This window comes from Orbicella faveolata, unplaced genomic scaffold (assembly GCF_042242905.1).
Source record: "Orbicella faveolata isolate gen_17 unplaced genomic scaffold, um_ofav_v1 contig_13, whole genome shotgun sequence".
NCBI classification, from domain to species: domain Eukaryota; kingdom Metazoa; phylum Cnidaria; class Anthozoa; order Scleractinia; family Merulinidae; genus Orbicella; species Orbicella faveolata.
Genome location: NW_028301540.1, coordinates 16583701 through 16600750, shown reverse-complemented (window position 1 = coordinate 16600750; position 17050 = coordinate 16583701). Strand labels below are relative to the sequence as shown.

The window sequence follows — 17050 nt, the reverse complement described above, 5'->3', positions numbered from 1 at the left end:
TAAAACTAAAGAGTGCTGCATGTAACAGGTTCTGACCAGGAGAGACAGAACTGAGGAAAGAAAATAAAATAATAGTAATAATAACAGATAACAACAGCCCCAAAACCAGGACTGACTACCCAAGAGAGACAGAACTGGGGAAAGAAAATAAAATAATAAAATGAAATAAAAGTTCTGTTCTTCAGATAACAACAGCCCCAAAACCAGGACTGACTACCCAAGAGAGACAGAACTGGATAAAAAAAAATAAAATAATAAAATAAAATAAAAGTTCTGTTCTTCAGATAACAACAGCCCAAAAACCAGGACTGACTACCCAAGAGAGACAGAACTGGGTAAAAAAAATAAAATAAAATAAAGAAAAGTTCTGTTCTTCAGATAACAACAGCCCAAAAACCAGGACTGACTACCCAAGAGAGACAGAACTGGGTAAAAAAAATAAAATAAAATAAAGAAAAGTTCTGTTCTTCAGATAACAACAGCCCATGCAAATGGGACTGACTACCCAAGAGAGACAGAACTGGGTAAAAAAAATAAAATAAAATAAAATAAAGAAAAGTTCTGTTCTTCAGATAACAACAGCCCATGCAAATGGGACTGACTACCCAAGAGAGACAGAATTGGGTTAAAAGAAATGATGATGATGATGATGATGATGATAGTGATGATGATGATGATGCCCTTAAATAACAACAGCCCAAGTATAACAAACCGCTCGATAGAAACAATACAGAGTAAGAAATCACAATATTGTTATAAATTAAACAAACAGAACATTAAATGTTTGTGAAAGGGAAAGCAGAAAAAAACTATCATACCTCCTTCTGTTTGGGTCTATTATGCCAGGTATTCCAGGCTTCAATTCTGACATCTCTTATAAAAAGGCCTTGGTATCCTCTTATCAGGTTAATGGTTTGAAGTGATTGTCGGATGTTATAAATAGGTCCACTTCAGACCAGGGCATATAGAATTCCAACTGATTAAAATCTGTCTGAAATTTACTCAAAGGCATTTAAGAAAGGATGGTCCGTTTTTGTCTGGCCTCTACCTTTCAATTGATTTAGTATATCAAGAAACTGTATCTTTCACTGGATTTGCTTCAAACAGGTCACTGAGGCACACAAGCCACCTCACCACGACAAGGTACGGACCATGAGGTGGAAAAACAGTGGGGGGATAAGGAAAAAACAAAAACAGGTCTTTGTCTTCAGATAACAACAGCCCAAACAGGACTGACTACCCAAGAGAGACAGAACTGGGTCCAAAAAAAAAAATAAACAAAAAAAATAATAATAAAACAATAATAATAATAATAATAATAATAATAATAATAATAATAATAATAACAATAGAATTAAAAATAAATGAATACTAAAATGAGGTAAAAGTTCTGTTCTTCAGATAACAACAGCCCAAACAGGACTGACTACCCAAGAGAGACAGAACTGGGTCAAAATAAATGAAAGAAATGAGTATCAATAAAAAAGAAAAGAAAAAAGAAAATAAAATCATCAAAAAAATTGACAAAAGTTAATAAATAATTAAAAACTAAGCAAATAATAATAAAATAAAATAAAAGTTCTGTTCTTCAAATAACAACAGACCAAATAGGACTGACTACCCGAGAGACAGAACTAGGTGAAAATAAAAGTTCTGTTCTTCAGATAACAACAGTCTAAATAGGACTGACTACCCAAGAGAGACAACTGGGTAGAAAAAAAAAAAAAGAAAAATGAATAATAGAAGTTCTGCTTTCAGATAACAACAGCCTACATAGGACTGACTACCCAAGAGAGGCAGAACTAGCTAAATGAAGATTTTCTGCCTTCAAATAACCAGAGTCTACATGTGACTGGCTAGCCAAGACAGGAAGAATAGTAGTGTAGGACACCTTGGTTCTATGGAGTACTCCAGTCAAGGATCTGCAACATTAAAGTTTTCCTGTGTTGATCCATATCAGAAAATCTCCACAGGAAGTTGTTGATGCATGAAGACCCATTCTGAATCATATCCCTTGCAGCCATGATCACACCAATCCCACAGCTTCCAATGCCGATCATTTTTGAGTTAACCGGTGCCTGAGATGGCATACCAAAGCGCCGAAACCTTGGATAGTTTTTCCAAAACCTTGTTTGAAAAAGTGGATGGTGTGGGTACATTTCAGAGAGTAACTCTAATGACAACTTGACTGATGGAAGGGACATGGTAGGAACTGCTGACTGCAGGCCATCATCAAAGTACATCTCTTTCTGGGCTAAATCAACAAAGATTAAGCCCCAATGGTTAGGCATGTAAACTGGCACTAGAATTTGCTGCAAATCATCGATGTTTGAGAGGTGCTTTGTTGTTTCATTTAATTGCAGCTGCTGGAAATTCTTGTCGTTGCAGCTCATTCAATCATAAAATTCTGTGGGAAAGTACACAGTGTCATTCTTACCATTTTCTCTGGCGTCATCCAAAAACTTACCGATGCATATATCAATGACAAAGCTATCGATATATCGTTCCTCAACAAGATCAGAAAATGACGTGGAATTCAATCCCTTCTTACCGTACTTTAGTATTGGGTGGTTTGTTGGATGATGCCAAAGGGCATCTTGTAATCGTACAAGATCTTCAGGTGAGCATTTCATTTTTGAAAGCCAGTTAGCTTCTGCAGACACTTTGCGAGTAGTGTCAGCTAGTGTGCAGAAGCGTTTTAGGATACAGAGGGCACTCTCAGAAAACTGACCCTTGCCTTCAATGTCAATACCAGTAGGATTCATGCCTGCTTTTTTAGCATCAAGCAGAACTTTCTGAGCCTTCTGGATGTCACTTTTACAGGGACGCTCTGTTAATGAGAAGGGATCTGCATTCAAGGTTTTACCATAAACTGGCTGGAGTGCCAAGGGAAATTTTGATGCCAGAGGTGGAAGTAAACTGTGTAGAGCAGCTTCTTCACCTCTTGTGCTAGCTTTGGCCATAGCAACTTGCAAGGCAGTTTGCTGTGACAGGATGGTCTCACCTTGATCCTCAATGACAACTGCAGCTTTTAGTTGAGGAGATGAATGAGAAGTGACAGACTCCAAGTTACATTTAGCTGGTTCAGATTCTGGAATGAGTATTGGGGCTGGCTCATTCAGCATGGCAGAATCTAAATCCAAGTTGGTAGCTATTGGGTGACACTTACCAGAAAGATCTTGCAGTGGGGTTGGCTCAGTCAGCATGTCAGTATCTGAAACCAAGGTGGTAGCTACTGGGTGACACTTACCAGAAAGATCTTGTGGTGGCTGTGGACTGATGTGGACACCATACTGACTTTCCCAGTGATCATGGCAGTATTCTAAAATACTGGATGTCACCGTGTCCTCAACCCTAGTGCCATGGTCTTTATCATAGCAGTATGTAAGGAAGTCACTTCCAAACATTTGCTCAAATAAATTATTGATTACTTGAACCCAAGTTTTCATAGCTCCTGTCCAAGATCTCATTTCATGACCAGCACTTTTCCAGCCACATCCACGGTAGGTAAATGTTTTCTTTCCTAAGAATGAAAAAAAAACAAAAAACAAAAGAAAAGATAGTGCTTGAGGGAGTGAAAACCATACCTGTTTCGAATTAACATTGCATGCTAGCAAATGCTAATGTTACACAATTATGTCACAAACTTTGCATTAAGATATACGTGTAATTAAATTCAGTGTTTATTTACTTGGTTTCCTTTTATCTCCATGTGTAAAATGCACACAAGGAGTTAATCTATTGATGTAGTATTACAAAATATCCATGGCACATAATTTGGTTTTTAATACTTACTGGCCATAATGCAATTTTCAGCTTGTTGGAATGAATATCTCAACGACAGCAGCATGGTTGCATACCAATGCGTGAGAATTTGATTCACTATAGGAAGAGAAAATGTTTTCAAACCCAATTTATTTGATATTACAACTTATTTTACTTTCATTTAAACTTGATTCTATATCATTATGGCCTCAACAGACACTCTAGGGAGTATTCAGAAATAAAAGTGACTGAAACTAGTGTGACTGTACTATAATAAGTAAAATAACTATAATTAATACTGATAACAGTTATGATAATGACGACAAGGATGATGATAATAATACAGTATCTTGTAACTCACATGACTGGCCAGGTCCAGATGAATCATGATTTGTTGCCTTAGAATACAATTGTCTGTGTAGCTTGTGAGAAGCCTCAAATCCTTGGCCAGAATATTTATAGAAGGACCTAAAGTGCCGTAGGAGCATAGCACTGTGATCTATGACAAGGTGCCCATAATCACCAGTGCCAAGGTGTAGTCCAAATAGCATTTTCAACAAAAAGCCCCACTCCTTGCACTAGAGAGTATAGCAAAAGAAAACAAGAATGTAATAAGAAATTAAATTATCAAAGATGGGTAACCCTCTCTACCTGTAAAATTTTTAACTGTATACACAATAATTTTGACACTACAGAAAAGCATGTAGTTTTTGACAGTAACATACAGCTTTAGCATTCCAGTGTAGAAAAGCTATGGTTGAAATTATTTTCTATCAGCCTATTAACCTTGTTGGATTTAGTAAGAGTAACTGAACATTCCTGAATATTTCTGCACAAATCAGTTTCATACCTGTCAAGTCTAGATGCAATGCTTAAAACAAAAATGGACTTAAACCACTGTATGTATTGAATAACTTAGTTCATAAAGGTGATATCCTACCATTTTCAGTTAATTCAAACAAACTCAAGAAAAGTTTAAGCAAGTGTGTATATGGACCAAGGGCTATGGCCACAACAGCTTCGTAAGAGAATAATAATTGTTTTCAATATAAAAAATAATACCTTCACATCATGGATATCAATCAATTGCTCTTCATGGTCTTCGAACACTCTGTCACGCATTGTGTGGGCAATTTCCCTCCAATCACAGCAAACCTGACAAGTATTACATGGTAATAGATGTCCAACAGTAGCAATTAAATAATGAAAGAATGAAGGATGCGAATGCAACCATAACACTACTGGAAAAATGACATGAAAAAATTTCAGCTGAGTATTACGTCCACTGAACATATAGGGCCCAACCCACACACGATCGCTCTCATGTGGCTTTGACAGCTCAGTTGGTAGAGCATTGCAACAGTAATGCAAAGGTCATGGTTTCGAGTCCCATTTAGAGCCTGAAATTTTTTCAGCTAATTTTTCCAGTAGTGTTATGGCTGTATTCGCATCCTTCATTCTTTCATCAGTTAAGTATTAGTCAAATAAAGTTACAACTGCTGCAGTTAAACTTTTTGTTTCTTCACAAATAAAACTGCTAATCTTTCAGTTGACAATGTTGGTTATTGAACAACACTGATTTTCCAGTCAGGCATTTTTATAAGCGAATGACTCAATTGAGTGTATGCAACCTACTTGCATGTCAAAGTTAGCTACAAGTTTACCTTGACAAAAAATTCAATTTGAAGTTGGGCTGCATAATTTGCGAAGGGATCAGTGTGGTCTTCCATGAGTTTTTTCTTCTTCCCTCTTTTCCTCTTCTTGGGTAGGGGTTCCTCATTGCCACACTGTTCTTCCAGCTCCAGGAATCTTTCTTCGACTTCTTTTTGTCTTTTAATCCAGTTCTCCTTTAGGTTCTCCAAGAACACTTTAAGTTCTTACAGCCAAAAACAGAAAGAATCCAACAGATTGTCAGTGTAAGCATTTAATGGGAATATAATGGACCAATTTGTTGTAGTCTGGAGCAACCCAAGGTTTCCCTGATTATGTTTGTTTCCAGCCATTCATAGCCTTGGGTTGAGAGACAGATGACTTTATGTGGGTAAAGGTTCTTGCATAAAGGATTTACATCAAGATTACAATGTGTGAAATTTACTTTAAATAATTATAATAATAATAACTTTATTTAAGTGTCAAATGTATTTAGCACTATTAAATGTGCTAATTGGGGCCACTGTAAATAAATAAACAAATATTTCAAATGTAACATAAACTACAGTCCAAACTCTGGTTGCGACCACCTCTCGTAAGCAATCACCTCTCCTCAGCGACCAGTTTTCCAAAATACCAAAAGTTTCCAAGTCAAATCGGTATATTTGAAACCTCTTTATAGTGAGTGCGACTACTTTTAGAGCTAAAAGTTTGAAATTTTCCTTTGTTTTTAACCTCCGGTAAGCAACCATTTGACAGATAGTAGAGCATAAATTGGATAAGGTGTTGTAGCATTATCTCAATTTCTCAATGGGAAGAACCAGATGTTTTTCTCGAAATTGACTTTCACATGAATAAAACATTGCATCGGCATTCGTTCATGGGTTAAGTCTCGGCAGTTATCATATTCTAATGAGGAAAACTTTTGACCCATTATGGTCTAAGCTCTCATAAGCGACCACCTAGGCTTCACATTTTGGGTGGTGGCTTACAGGAGGTTCAACTATATTAAGAATCCCAACTGGTAAGGAAACCTTAAAATAATAGTTTCCCAGGGTAAACAAACATCAAATAGGTAGGAGTAATCCAAGACATAGGTGGTCAAGCATGAGGGAAATTCAATTTGATTACAAATGAAATGAGAAACTTGAAAATTTAGGCAAAGAAGCCTTGACTGAACTGTAGCTCCATTAAGAACAATTTCAGATCTTGAGAAAGTTATGAATATTGAATAGGCTGATGAGTAAATAAAAAATTATTAAGTGAACAATTTATAAATATAGTAAGCTAATGAGCTTCGTTGAGATGTCCTTTCACCTTTTGTGTCATTGAGGTCAATTGTTTCTTGCCGCACACCATAGTCTCTAACAAAGGTTCCCCGGTCGAGTATCTCATCTACAAACTACAAATAAGGACATTGTTAATTACATTGTAAGTTTTTATTGTAAAACATAATTATTTATTCCCTTACAAGTCATCTCAACCCAACCTGAAATTATGTGTATTAAAATGATATAAAGCATTAAATTCTGCTCAGTAACGTAAGATATTCAAAATCTTGCTACATGTATGAGTTAACCCACCGATATCCTCTGTTCAAAAAAGGTGACATAGTTTAGCAGAACGTCTCTTGCAGCTCCAGAACATTCCTCATAGTAATGGGCAACTTTCTAAAGGGGGAGTGACCTTGCTACAATTTCTTCAAAGTTTTTAAGAACTTCTCTCTCCATCGAACCTGATAAAGAATTTACCTTGACTTTAAATACCGACCACCAAACTTGCATCAGTGTCATAAAATGGCACAAGTATGTATACTACTCCATGACCTTCACATTGCAATCGGAGTGAAAATTGAAAAAGTTGTTTCCTAAGACTGTATGCAATTATGTTCACAAAGTTATAAATTATGTTCACTCTGTAAATGGGTTCATTCATTTGGCATATTCCTGACAGCATTACATTGGTGATGAACAATAGATTAAAGGACTGATGACAGTACCTGAAAAAGATGCAACATGTATATTTTGTCTCTCTATTGCTGTTTGTTGTCCTTTCCGTTCTTTAACTGTTACTCTAGGAAAACCTCTACAGTTTTCAGGCCCATAATCAGACAAGGCACCATTCAACTTGTCCAGGGTTCCAACTCGATAGGCAAACAAACCCAATGAGCCTAGAAGCTGCTCACAATTTCGCATCTCACAATGAAGAGAGCAAAGATTTATGCTGCTCAAGTCTTCCTCCAGAAGAAAATTGAGATCATCCCGAAGGCCTGTATCCCTGAAAAAGAGCAAAAATACACACTCAGTGGCTTACGTTGAACCTGGAAATTTCCATTATTTTATATTTACCAGTCAGTTGTGCTCACAACACCCTCACCTTCCAATGTTAGCTTTTGATCTTAAACAATCCAGGCATGTCTCATCCACAGCAACTCCATGGCAAGTGCAAGCCTAAAATAAAGTTATGGACAATAGAAATATTGACCTCATTTAGAATGCTGGAAAAAACATAAAATTTTTCCACAAAGAGCTAAAGAGCTACTAGATAATGATATCTATTTTCCTTGTCTTAACATTCAGTGTTTACTAGGATTGCAAAAATAAAAGTATTTTATTGATGATAATAGTACTAATTTATAACTGACATGATTGATACAGATAGTCACTGAACCCTATACTAAAATGCAGTTTACAATTCAAGTAAGTGTTAATTAATGCAGTTACCATCAAACTACATGTAAATATATAAAACCTTACCCGTATTGCATCACAAAATGCACAACACTGCACTCCATAGCCCTTGCCACCAAGGAGGAAATCCTCATCGTCTTTTTTGTTTAGGAGAAGCAGCAAAGCCTTGTAGTCCAGAGTCACTTAAGGTCGTATAAGGGGAAACAATTCATAACACATGCTAATGAGGCAAAACAATATCCAAGGAATGTGGTGTTTGCGGAACAAACAGAGACTGGATTTGACAACACAATGTTTTAATCCGCCATTTTAGATGGAGCCGGGGGCTCAGTTCCTGAAGCACCTGGGTCTACAAACTTCTTCATGTGACCAGTATTCCTCATTTTACTTTGGCCAGAAGAATTCTCGATGATAACTGCATTTCCATTCTTCTCTACTACTCGATACGGCTTGAGCTCAAATGTTGGTGACAACTTGTTCTCGCGGTTCTGACGTAGCAGGATCATGTCGCCCTCTGCAATGTCACTTGTTGTGGCATGTCTCTTTGAGTCAGCATACTCTTTCTCTCTTAGCTTCCTGCGAGCATACCTTTCTCTGAGAAGAATTTGCCACTCTGCTTCAGTAGCCTGATCACGAGAAGGTTTAACCTGTGGCAACTTATCTCTTAACTTTCTGCCCATAAGGAGCTCAGCTGGAGATAGTGAAGTGACTGTATGGGGAGTGCTGTGATATTGGAAAAGAAAGTCTTGTACTTCTCTCTTCCAATCTTTGCCTTGTAGTTGTGCTATTCGGATTGCCTTCAGGAGGGTTTTGTTGAGCCTCTCTACTTCGCCATCACTTTGAGGCCAATATGGGATGCCCTTCTTGTGATCAATCGATAAGTACTCAAGGAATCCTTCAAATTCTCGTGAAGCAAACGGTGGACCATTATCACTTCTCAGGGTTTCAGGCAAACCATGAGTGCGAAACATGCTCTCCATTTGATCACATTTCCTGCGTCTGTCTTGGTCAGAAAAGCTATTTCTGGCCACTTAGAATAATAGTCAACTTCAACGAGCAAGTGTCCCTTCTTTGGAATCTCTAGTAAGTCCACAGCAATTTCACTCCATGGGCCTTGAGGCAGTGGTGTTGACCTTATTGGTTCTGGCTTTGGTCTGGGTCCAACCAGCTGGCATGGGTAGCAGGCTCGGATTAACTTTTCAACTTGTTTGTCAAGGTCTGGCCACCATACTTTCTCTCTTAATCGAGATTTCGTTCGCACCATCCCTTGGTGACCCTCATGAGCCAGTTGAATGGTCTGGTTCCACAACTTTTCTGGAATGACAACTTTGTTTCCTCTCATAACCAGCTGTCCCATTATCCAGAGTTCATTTCTAACAGCTTTGTAGGTTGTTCCTTGGAGTTTCGACCAATCACCAGAAGTTATGGCATGGCGAACCAGTTGCAGGGTAGGGTCTCGCTCTGATTCTCTCTCAACTTGGCGGGGTGCTAATGCTGCAGGTATGGCATCAGCAACTATGCTGCGTGCATATTCTTCTGTCTGCTTGATGGCTGCATCAGGAGTACTATCTACTGGCAATCTGCTCAATGCGTCAGCGGCGTTTTCTCTGCCAGGGATGTGTCTGATGCTAAACTTGAACTGCTGCATGTATAACAACCATCTTTCAATTCTGGCTGAAGGTGGTTTTGAATGTGGACCAAACACAGTGACCAGCGGCTTATGGTCAGTGCAAATTTCGAACTCATTTCCATGGATGTACAGGAAGAACTTCTCACAGCCCCACTTCACCGCCAGTGCCTCCCTCTCAAACTGAGAATATTTGCTCTCGGGTGGAGTTAGTTTTCAGCTAGCATAGTGTACAGGTCTGTACAGGCCATCAGCTTGCTTTTGTTCCAAGACAGCTCCGATACCTACTGGTGAGGCGTCTGTGGTGACACGGGTCTCCGCTCCTTGTTTGAAGAATGCCATGACTGGTGCCTGTGTCAGCTGCATTTTGACTGCTTGGAAAGCCTTCTCTTCAGCAGTGCCCCATTTCCATTTGGCATGTGATTTGGTTAGATCCCACAGTGGGCTGGCAATGATCGCGAAGCTTGGAATGAACCTTGAACAATATTGTGCCAAACCAAGGAAGCTTCGCAGCTCTGACTGGTCCTTTGGTCTTGGTGCTTGCACAATGGCTTCAACTTTGTCACCAGATACTTGTAATCCCTCGTCAGTTAACACGTTACCAAGGTACTCCATGCTATTCACGCCGATCTGGCACTTTTCATAATTCAGTGTTAAGCCACTCTCTTCTAATTTCTTCATGACTTGATTCAACCTTTCGTCATGTTCTTCTTCAGAAGCGCCAACTACACGGATATCATCATGAATATTGTGAGCGCCAGGGCAATCTTTGAGTATCTGCCAGATGATGTGTTGGAACTTCTCAGTGACCATATTGACACCAAATATCAGACGTTTGTAGCGGTAAAGACCATTAGGTCCTGCAAAAGTGGTAATGTCTCTTGACTCTGGAGCAAGTTCTACTTGGTGAAATGCCATGTTCAAATCTAACTTGGAGAACACTTTTGCCCCTGAAATTTCTTGCAGTGTCTCTTCAATGGTAGGCACAGGGTGTTTTTCTCTTAATATCGCTCGATTGGCTTGCCTCATGTCTAAACATATGCGAACATCACCATTTGGCTTTTTGACACTAACAAGGGGGTTAATCCAACTTGTTGGACCGTTCACTTTCTCTATCACATCAAGCTTCTCAAGTTCCTCTAGTTTGTCAACAACCTTTTGTTTCCTGCTGAACGGAATTCTTCGCATAGCTTGAGCAACTGGGGTGACACTTTCATCTACATGCAGTTTTAATTGGAAATTTCTCAATTTTCCAAGACCAGTAAACACTTGAGGGTACTTTGCCTTAAGGGCAGCCTTCTTATCAGTAACATCTTTGAGTTGACAAGCGTTCACAGAAACACCCACTTTCAAGACACCTAATTCTTAAGAAGAGCTCCTGCCCAGCAATGTGTCTGCGGAGCCTGGCATTACGAAGAACTCGGCTTTCAACGACGTTTGTGTATTAGGTACACTAATGTTCAACATGCATTTTCCTCTAAGCTTTAACGGCTGCTGAGATGCATAAGCATAAACTTTCCTGTCAGTCTCTAACAACTCTAGCTTTCCATTGGACACTTTATCAAACACTTGCTCAGACATTAAGTTGCAGGTAGCACCTGAGTCTATGATGACATTGACAGGTTCACTTTCAATCATAAGAGGTAAAGTGTTTGACTCACGATCTGAGGTGCTAAAGACATAAAATCCATCATCTTTACTGACTTTGCTTCCTTCCACGTCATCTTGGTCAGGCTGGTCGCCTATGGTTTGTACGCCTTCTCGTTTTCTTCCAGATTTGCCTCTTCCTTTGCCATGTTTATCCTGTTTCGTGTGACAACAGACCTCCATGTGCCCACGTTTTCCACATTTGCTGCAAGTATGGTTACGAGAAACTTTACAATCTTTCGCCATGTGACTTGTCTTATCGCATCTCCAACATTTGCCTTGCCATGGCTGCTTGCTCTTCGCTCCTTTATCGCCCTTACTTCGGTCTTCCCAGGTACGATTCACAGTTTCTTCGCTTACGAGAACCAAGGCATCCTTATGGTGATAGGTGCTCACGATTTCCAGAAGTCTGGTCAGACTAAGGTTTTCTTCGCGGTAGAATTTGCCCTTCAGTTCCTTATTCGTGATATGCGAAATCACAATATCTCTCACCTGGTTATCTTCTTCTTCACCATAGTCACAGTGTTCCGCTAAACTTTTCAAACGCGTAACGAAGTTGTTGATCTTTTCGCCCGGATTCGGCTGGCTGGCAAGCAGTTTTTGTCTCGCTAGAGGTACGTTCTTCTTCACTTTGAAATGGTCCGAGAGACACTTCATCGCTTTATCAAACTCTTTGTTGTCTCCTCGCACTTCAGCTGAATACGTTTTGAAAATTTCACGGACTCCAGGTCCTGCGAGATGTAGAAGTAGAGCTCGCTTTTGCACTTTGTCTTCAACCCCCGAAGCTGCCACAAATAGTTCGAATTCAGCTTTCCACTTGTCCCAGCATTGAGCCAGTGTGGCTGGTTCCCCAATGCAGTCGAAGGGAGATATGCACGGTAATCCACTTAATGTGACCACCATCCTCGTCGCCAAAATGTGGTGTTTGCGGAACAAACAGAGACTGGATTTGACAACACAACGTTTTAATCCGCCATTTTAGATGGTCTCTTCTATTCAAGCACATGGTCACTTCCAAATAAGGAAATACCATATATGGACATACACTACAAGGACCATTTCACATACTGTATAAGTTTGTCCAATTTCCTTATGAACCAGTGGTATTAATGTTGATATAACCCTATTTAATGGCAGGATTGTTATGATATTTAGAACAACAGCAAAATGTTACTAAAGGTACTGAACAGTGCCATAAATATTAAGGTAATTACCAAACAGTATTTGCCATCGCTTTTTTTGCACAATTAATTGATCCCTGTAAAAAATTATGAGATAGCTTTAACTTAGTTTTTCTCCCAAATAAACACAAATAATGTCCCATTAAATAAATAACAGCATTTCAAAATTCATTCCCTTTCTCATCAGTCTGGTTTAAATCACTATTTACATGTACCTGTGAAAGAGATGTTGTACTTTTTTCCATCCACAACAATGCCATGTTTTTTTATCACAATCTTCTGGCAATTAAGATTTCTAATCAATTGCTTTAGATTTGCCCTAATATAAGAATAGGGACAAAAATAAAAAATGTTAAACGTCACCTTAATTGAAAGAAGGTAATAAACAGAAAAAAATGTATTCATCACAAAATTCAACTAAAGCTGCTCATGAAAGAAAGGGAACTCTTTTTATCTAGAGTTTCTACTACATCTTAAATAACTGACTGAGAAATACATGTATAAATGTTTCTTTTCTTTACAGCAACATCTCAATGCCTACTTTCTTATCCAAATGCAAAAAATTGTTCATGATTGCACAATCAGTAGTCACTGACCTATTCTCTTTACAATTCCCTATAGCAATAGGGTAGACTGACAAGGCGCTCTCAGAACTTTTATTGGCAAAGTCAATGGGGGCCAGACCAACAGCCACTTGATTTTTCCCTTGAAAACAAAATACCAAAAATAAATAGTTTTATTACCAACTATTCATAACATATTATTAACCCATAGAATGACACAATCTTATCAAAAATACTGCAGTAGATACTGTTAGGCAGACAAATGAAACACCCAGTTAAAATATGTTACTGATACACTCACCACCAAGAGGACGGCCATCAAGTTTAACATTGAATTCCAGGTCCTCAGTGTCACAACAATGAAGGCGCTGTTCTCGTATGGCCCAGACAAGAACAGATTGTAGGTCCACATCGCATGCTTCAAAGTCAGCATCATTGACTCTACCAATTTTCAGCGTTTTCCGCACAACAGAAAATACTAACTTCTTTACAGCCTTGATTTCATTTTTTGAAAGAAGTAAAGGTGTATCACTGGATCGCTAAGGATAAATAGAAGGAAACTATTAATGGAGGCATAAATTTAACTCTTATATACAGTCATCTCTTATCAAGTCAAGTTGGTCGTGCTTCCCTCTCAGCCAATCAGATGCAAAAAAAAACCAATTGCGATTTGGCATATGTGATTTGGTCACTTGTGTTTCCTTGCTTCTAGCTAGTTCCTTATGCTATTACGATATTTGATTTGTTGTCTTTGGCGATCACTCTGAGTAAAATTGAAATGCTCAATACATTGTGAAACTGATAAATTATACTAGACACACATTTTTTATTGGGAAGTAGCCTTGATAAAAGTAATGATGGTAATTTATTTTTTGGAGAATACATAACCATTATATTGAGCAAATCACAATGAATGAAAAGCAGCAGCATGCAAACAAAACTAAGAACAATAAATAGAAAAAGGGAACGAAAGCTTTTCATGTCACTCATCATTACCCGGAAGTGCACTCACCCCGGTCTTTCCAAGTTGGGTCAAATTGAGCAGCGTCTGCCATGCTGAATCAGGCAACTTTGTGTGCAGCTTGAAATACAACAGCACCCAATCCGGAACTCTCATGCTCTGGAAAACATGAGCACGTGTTTCTGAGGACAGAAGCTCAGAAAAGCCTTTCTTCGACCCCTTTGAGTCCATTACAATATTTATGACCTCCGAGATGTGGTTTCTCACGTTTTCTCTCTGAGCATCATCACCATAAATAAGACTGCTTCCTAGAACGCAAGCAATTGATTCTTTATATTTTTCAGAGACGTCACTGATTGAATCTAGCACTTCCTTGCACTTGGCTACAACTTGTCGTTTTATGGTCGTCGATCCGAGGTCTGGGCTGCATTTTGTCTCCTCGATCGAACTGCAGCACGATGATGGTGAACGAGAGTTGACAGGAGTCGAACAGCATGTTGGCTCTGAAGAAGAAAAATCACTTAAACTCGTTTCGAGATCAACAACCTGACCCTGAAGGTTTTTTAGTTTGAGTTCAAGGAATTCAATTGACCGTGATTTTTCCGCCAGTTCTGCTTGGAGTTCCTCAGAGGCTTGAATAACTGGGCACGCTTTCCCGCCAAAAGCGAAGTCCATGGCATCGTGGTGCTCCATGTCCAAGGCGATGGAGTTTAGGAGATTTACAATCGGCGTGAATACAGCTGAATTCAGAAAGCCACTAGCTGAACGACCGCTTTGACGTAGTAGTCTGGCAATTAAACCAAAGGTCAAAGCGACATATACTGTATTTGGCGTTCTTCGGAAGTCGCTTGAATACGCCGATTTGGCGGGCTGAGGTTCCTGCGGAGCCACACTTCGAGGCTCGTTTGGAAATGACTTAAAAATTTCATTCCTGGCGAAATCCTTCGGGTAACCTCGACAAACTTCTTTGGTAAGGACATACCAATGCTTTCGAGGGTCAAGTGATGAACTTGTAACCCTTGAAAGACTGGAAACGTTAAACGCGGAGGAGGACGACGGTTCGTCTCCCACCATATTGATGCTTCAAGTGAGTTACAAATCAAAAACATGATGCTTTTGAAACTTGAAAGTCCCGCCAAAGTAGAATATTACCCAGTTAGTAAGAAATTACCTTTGACACACAATAGCGATCACAAGCAAGTACACAAATCCTCTGCAGACATCCGAAAACAATAGCCAGGACACAAGCGAGGTACTGGAAACTAACCGTTTGCGTTACACGCAAGTTATGTGACCGACGACACCGAGTTTACCTATGCTTAACGCACGCTTCAACAAATTTTAGCTGATTAAAGAAAACAAACAAAGAAACGAAGCCTATCTCCATGTCGTTCAAACTTAGTTTCATAACGTCACTTCTTCTTTTACTGTCACTATTTTTAGTTTCCTCTGCCGTTGACTAAATTCGGCGAATCCAAAAACAGCAAGCGTTCAATAAAAGTGCTCAGCAATCAGAGAACCGCAAGTAAAAAGTCGGTTCGATTTCACATCTTCACTTGTTGCATATTTGCGAAAGAAAATTGCCATAGTCTTCTCGTGTTTAAATTAAGACTCGCGCGTGGATTGTGGCGTCTGGTTTATTTTGTTGCATGACAGGATCAAAAAAAGATAATTAATTTCGGCCGTGTGATAACTGAGATCTCTCGCCTCACTGTGACAAGCCAAGGTTTCATTTTACGCATCCTGCTGAGAATTTTTTTCTTGGGCAAAGCTCCTCATGGTTAATGACAGGAGAACCGAGAGAACCTGGTACCTAACATGGAGACCGCTGATTCCGCTTTTTGGAGATCGGGCACTCACAAGGCAGCTATGCTCTTATGAAGGGACGGTAGAAATCACCCCCCCCCCCAAAAAAAAAAACAGTGAACATGCAAGGGCAGACTTAGTTGTATTAATCTTACTTGTGCGAATAATTAGCTATTTATGAAAGAAAAAGATGCCGGCAAAACCAGAACACAAAATTAATCATCTATTCAGTCAGGAGACAGGTAGAAATTGAATCGATACCTCATGGAAGGGCAGAACACGGACTACGTTTGGAAAGGTGCAGAGAAGTTAGCTGAGTTTATTCGGCTTTTGTTGTTTTCATTTTGCTTGCCGCGGCAGAGAGGGATGGCGGAAGCTTACAGGGCGGTCAGTTGATTTTTTCTAATCGTTGTTACTGTACTAATCTTTTTAAAACTAGATTATATTTGACTTTTATTGTAAACAGAAGAATTTTATTTGGCTCTTGTTTAGCTGATCGTATTGTGGCAACAACTGTCCATATCGTAGTTTCATGGGACATCTCTGTCAAACATTTTTTTCTCATTAATTTAAATGAATTTGTACAATTTGGCCTTGTGTATTGATAATAATGATAATCAAATGACTTCTGTCGGGCATATAGTTTATTTATGTCCCTCATAGCATCATTTTGCACCCTTGCTCCACTTGGGTGCAAATGATACTGCTTGGGCCACAGTTAAACTATATGCCCTCCAAAAGACAGTGATTGTCCTATTAACTGCTTTCGAGGAATATGGAAATGGTCACAATTTCAAAGAAAATAAAATAATTTTAGCCCTCTGCCTGGTTATAGTCCCTATAAAGTGTTCAGTCCTCGTATTCTCCACTAGACGCCCTTATGATTTCACTGAGTACTAGATGCGGAAAGCATTTTCCACACGGTGGTACTGCTTTTTAGTCTTGCTGTAGAATTGGGCGGCTAAGATGGAAAATTCGCCATGGTACCCGCATCATCTCAGTTTCCCTCTCATTGACCACACCCCCTTGTACAAAAACTAACTCGTGCTTGCTAGTGCCAAATATAGACGTGTTCTTATCAAACACAATGTCTTTGCAAATGTGTGACTTCGGGGTTGGTAGGTGTACAGGCTGTCCCTCTAACATTAGAAGAAGATCGT

The 17050-nt window shown here is 39.2% G+C and overlaps 1 pseudogene across 1 annotated transcript; it reads right to left on the bottom strand.

The window, feature by feature from the left end:
- Nucleotides 1-1372: 1372 nt before the first annotated feature.
- On the bottom strand, nt 1373-15158 carry LOC149115322 (uncharacterized; annotated as a pseudogene). Its single transcript, XR_016206188.1, has 14 exons — nt 14136-15158; nt 13425-13662; nt 13157-13265; nt 12776-12879; nt 8172-8287; nt 7792-7865; nt 7415-7692; nt 6999-7150; nt 6733-6817; nt 5430-5641; nt 4828-4920; nt 4127-4343; nt 3796-3882; nt 1373-3523 (listed from the first exon to the last, which is right to left on the bottom strand). The product of XR_016206188.1 is annotated as an uncharacterized LOC149115322 (transcript).
- Nucleotides 15159-17050: the final 1892 nt, after the last annotated feature.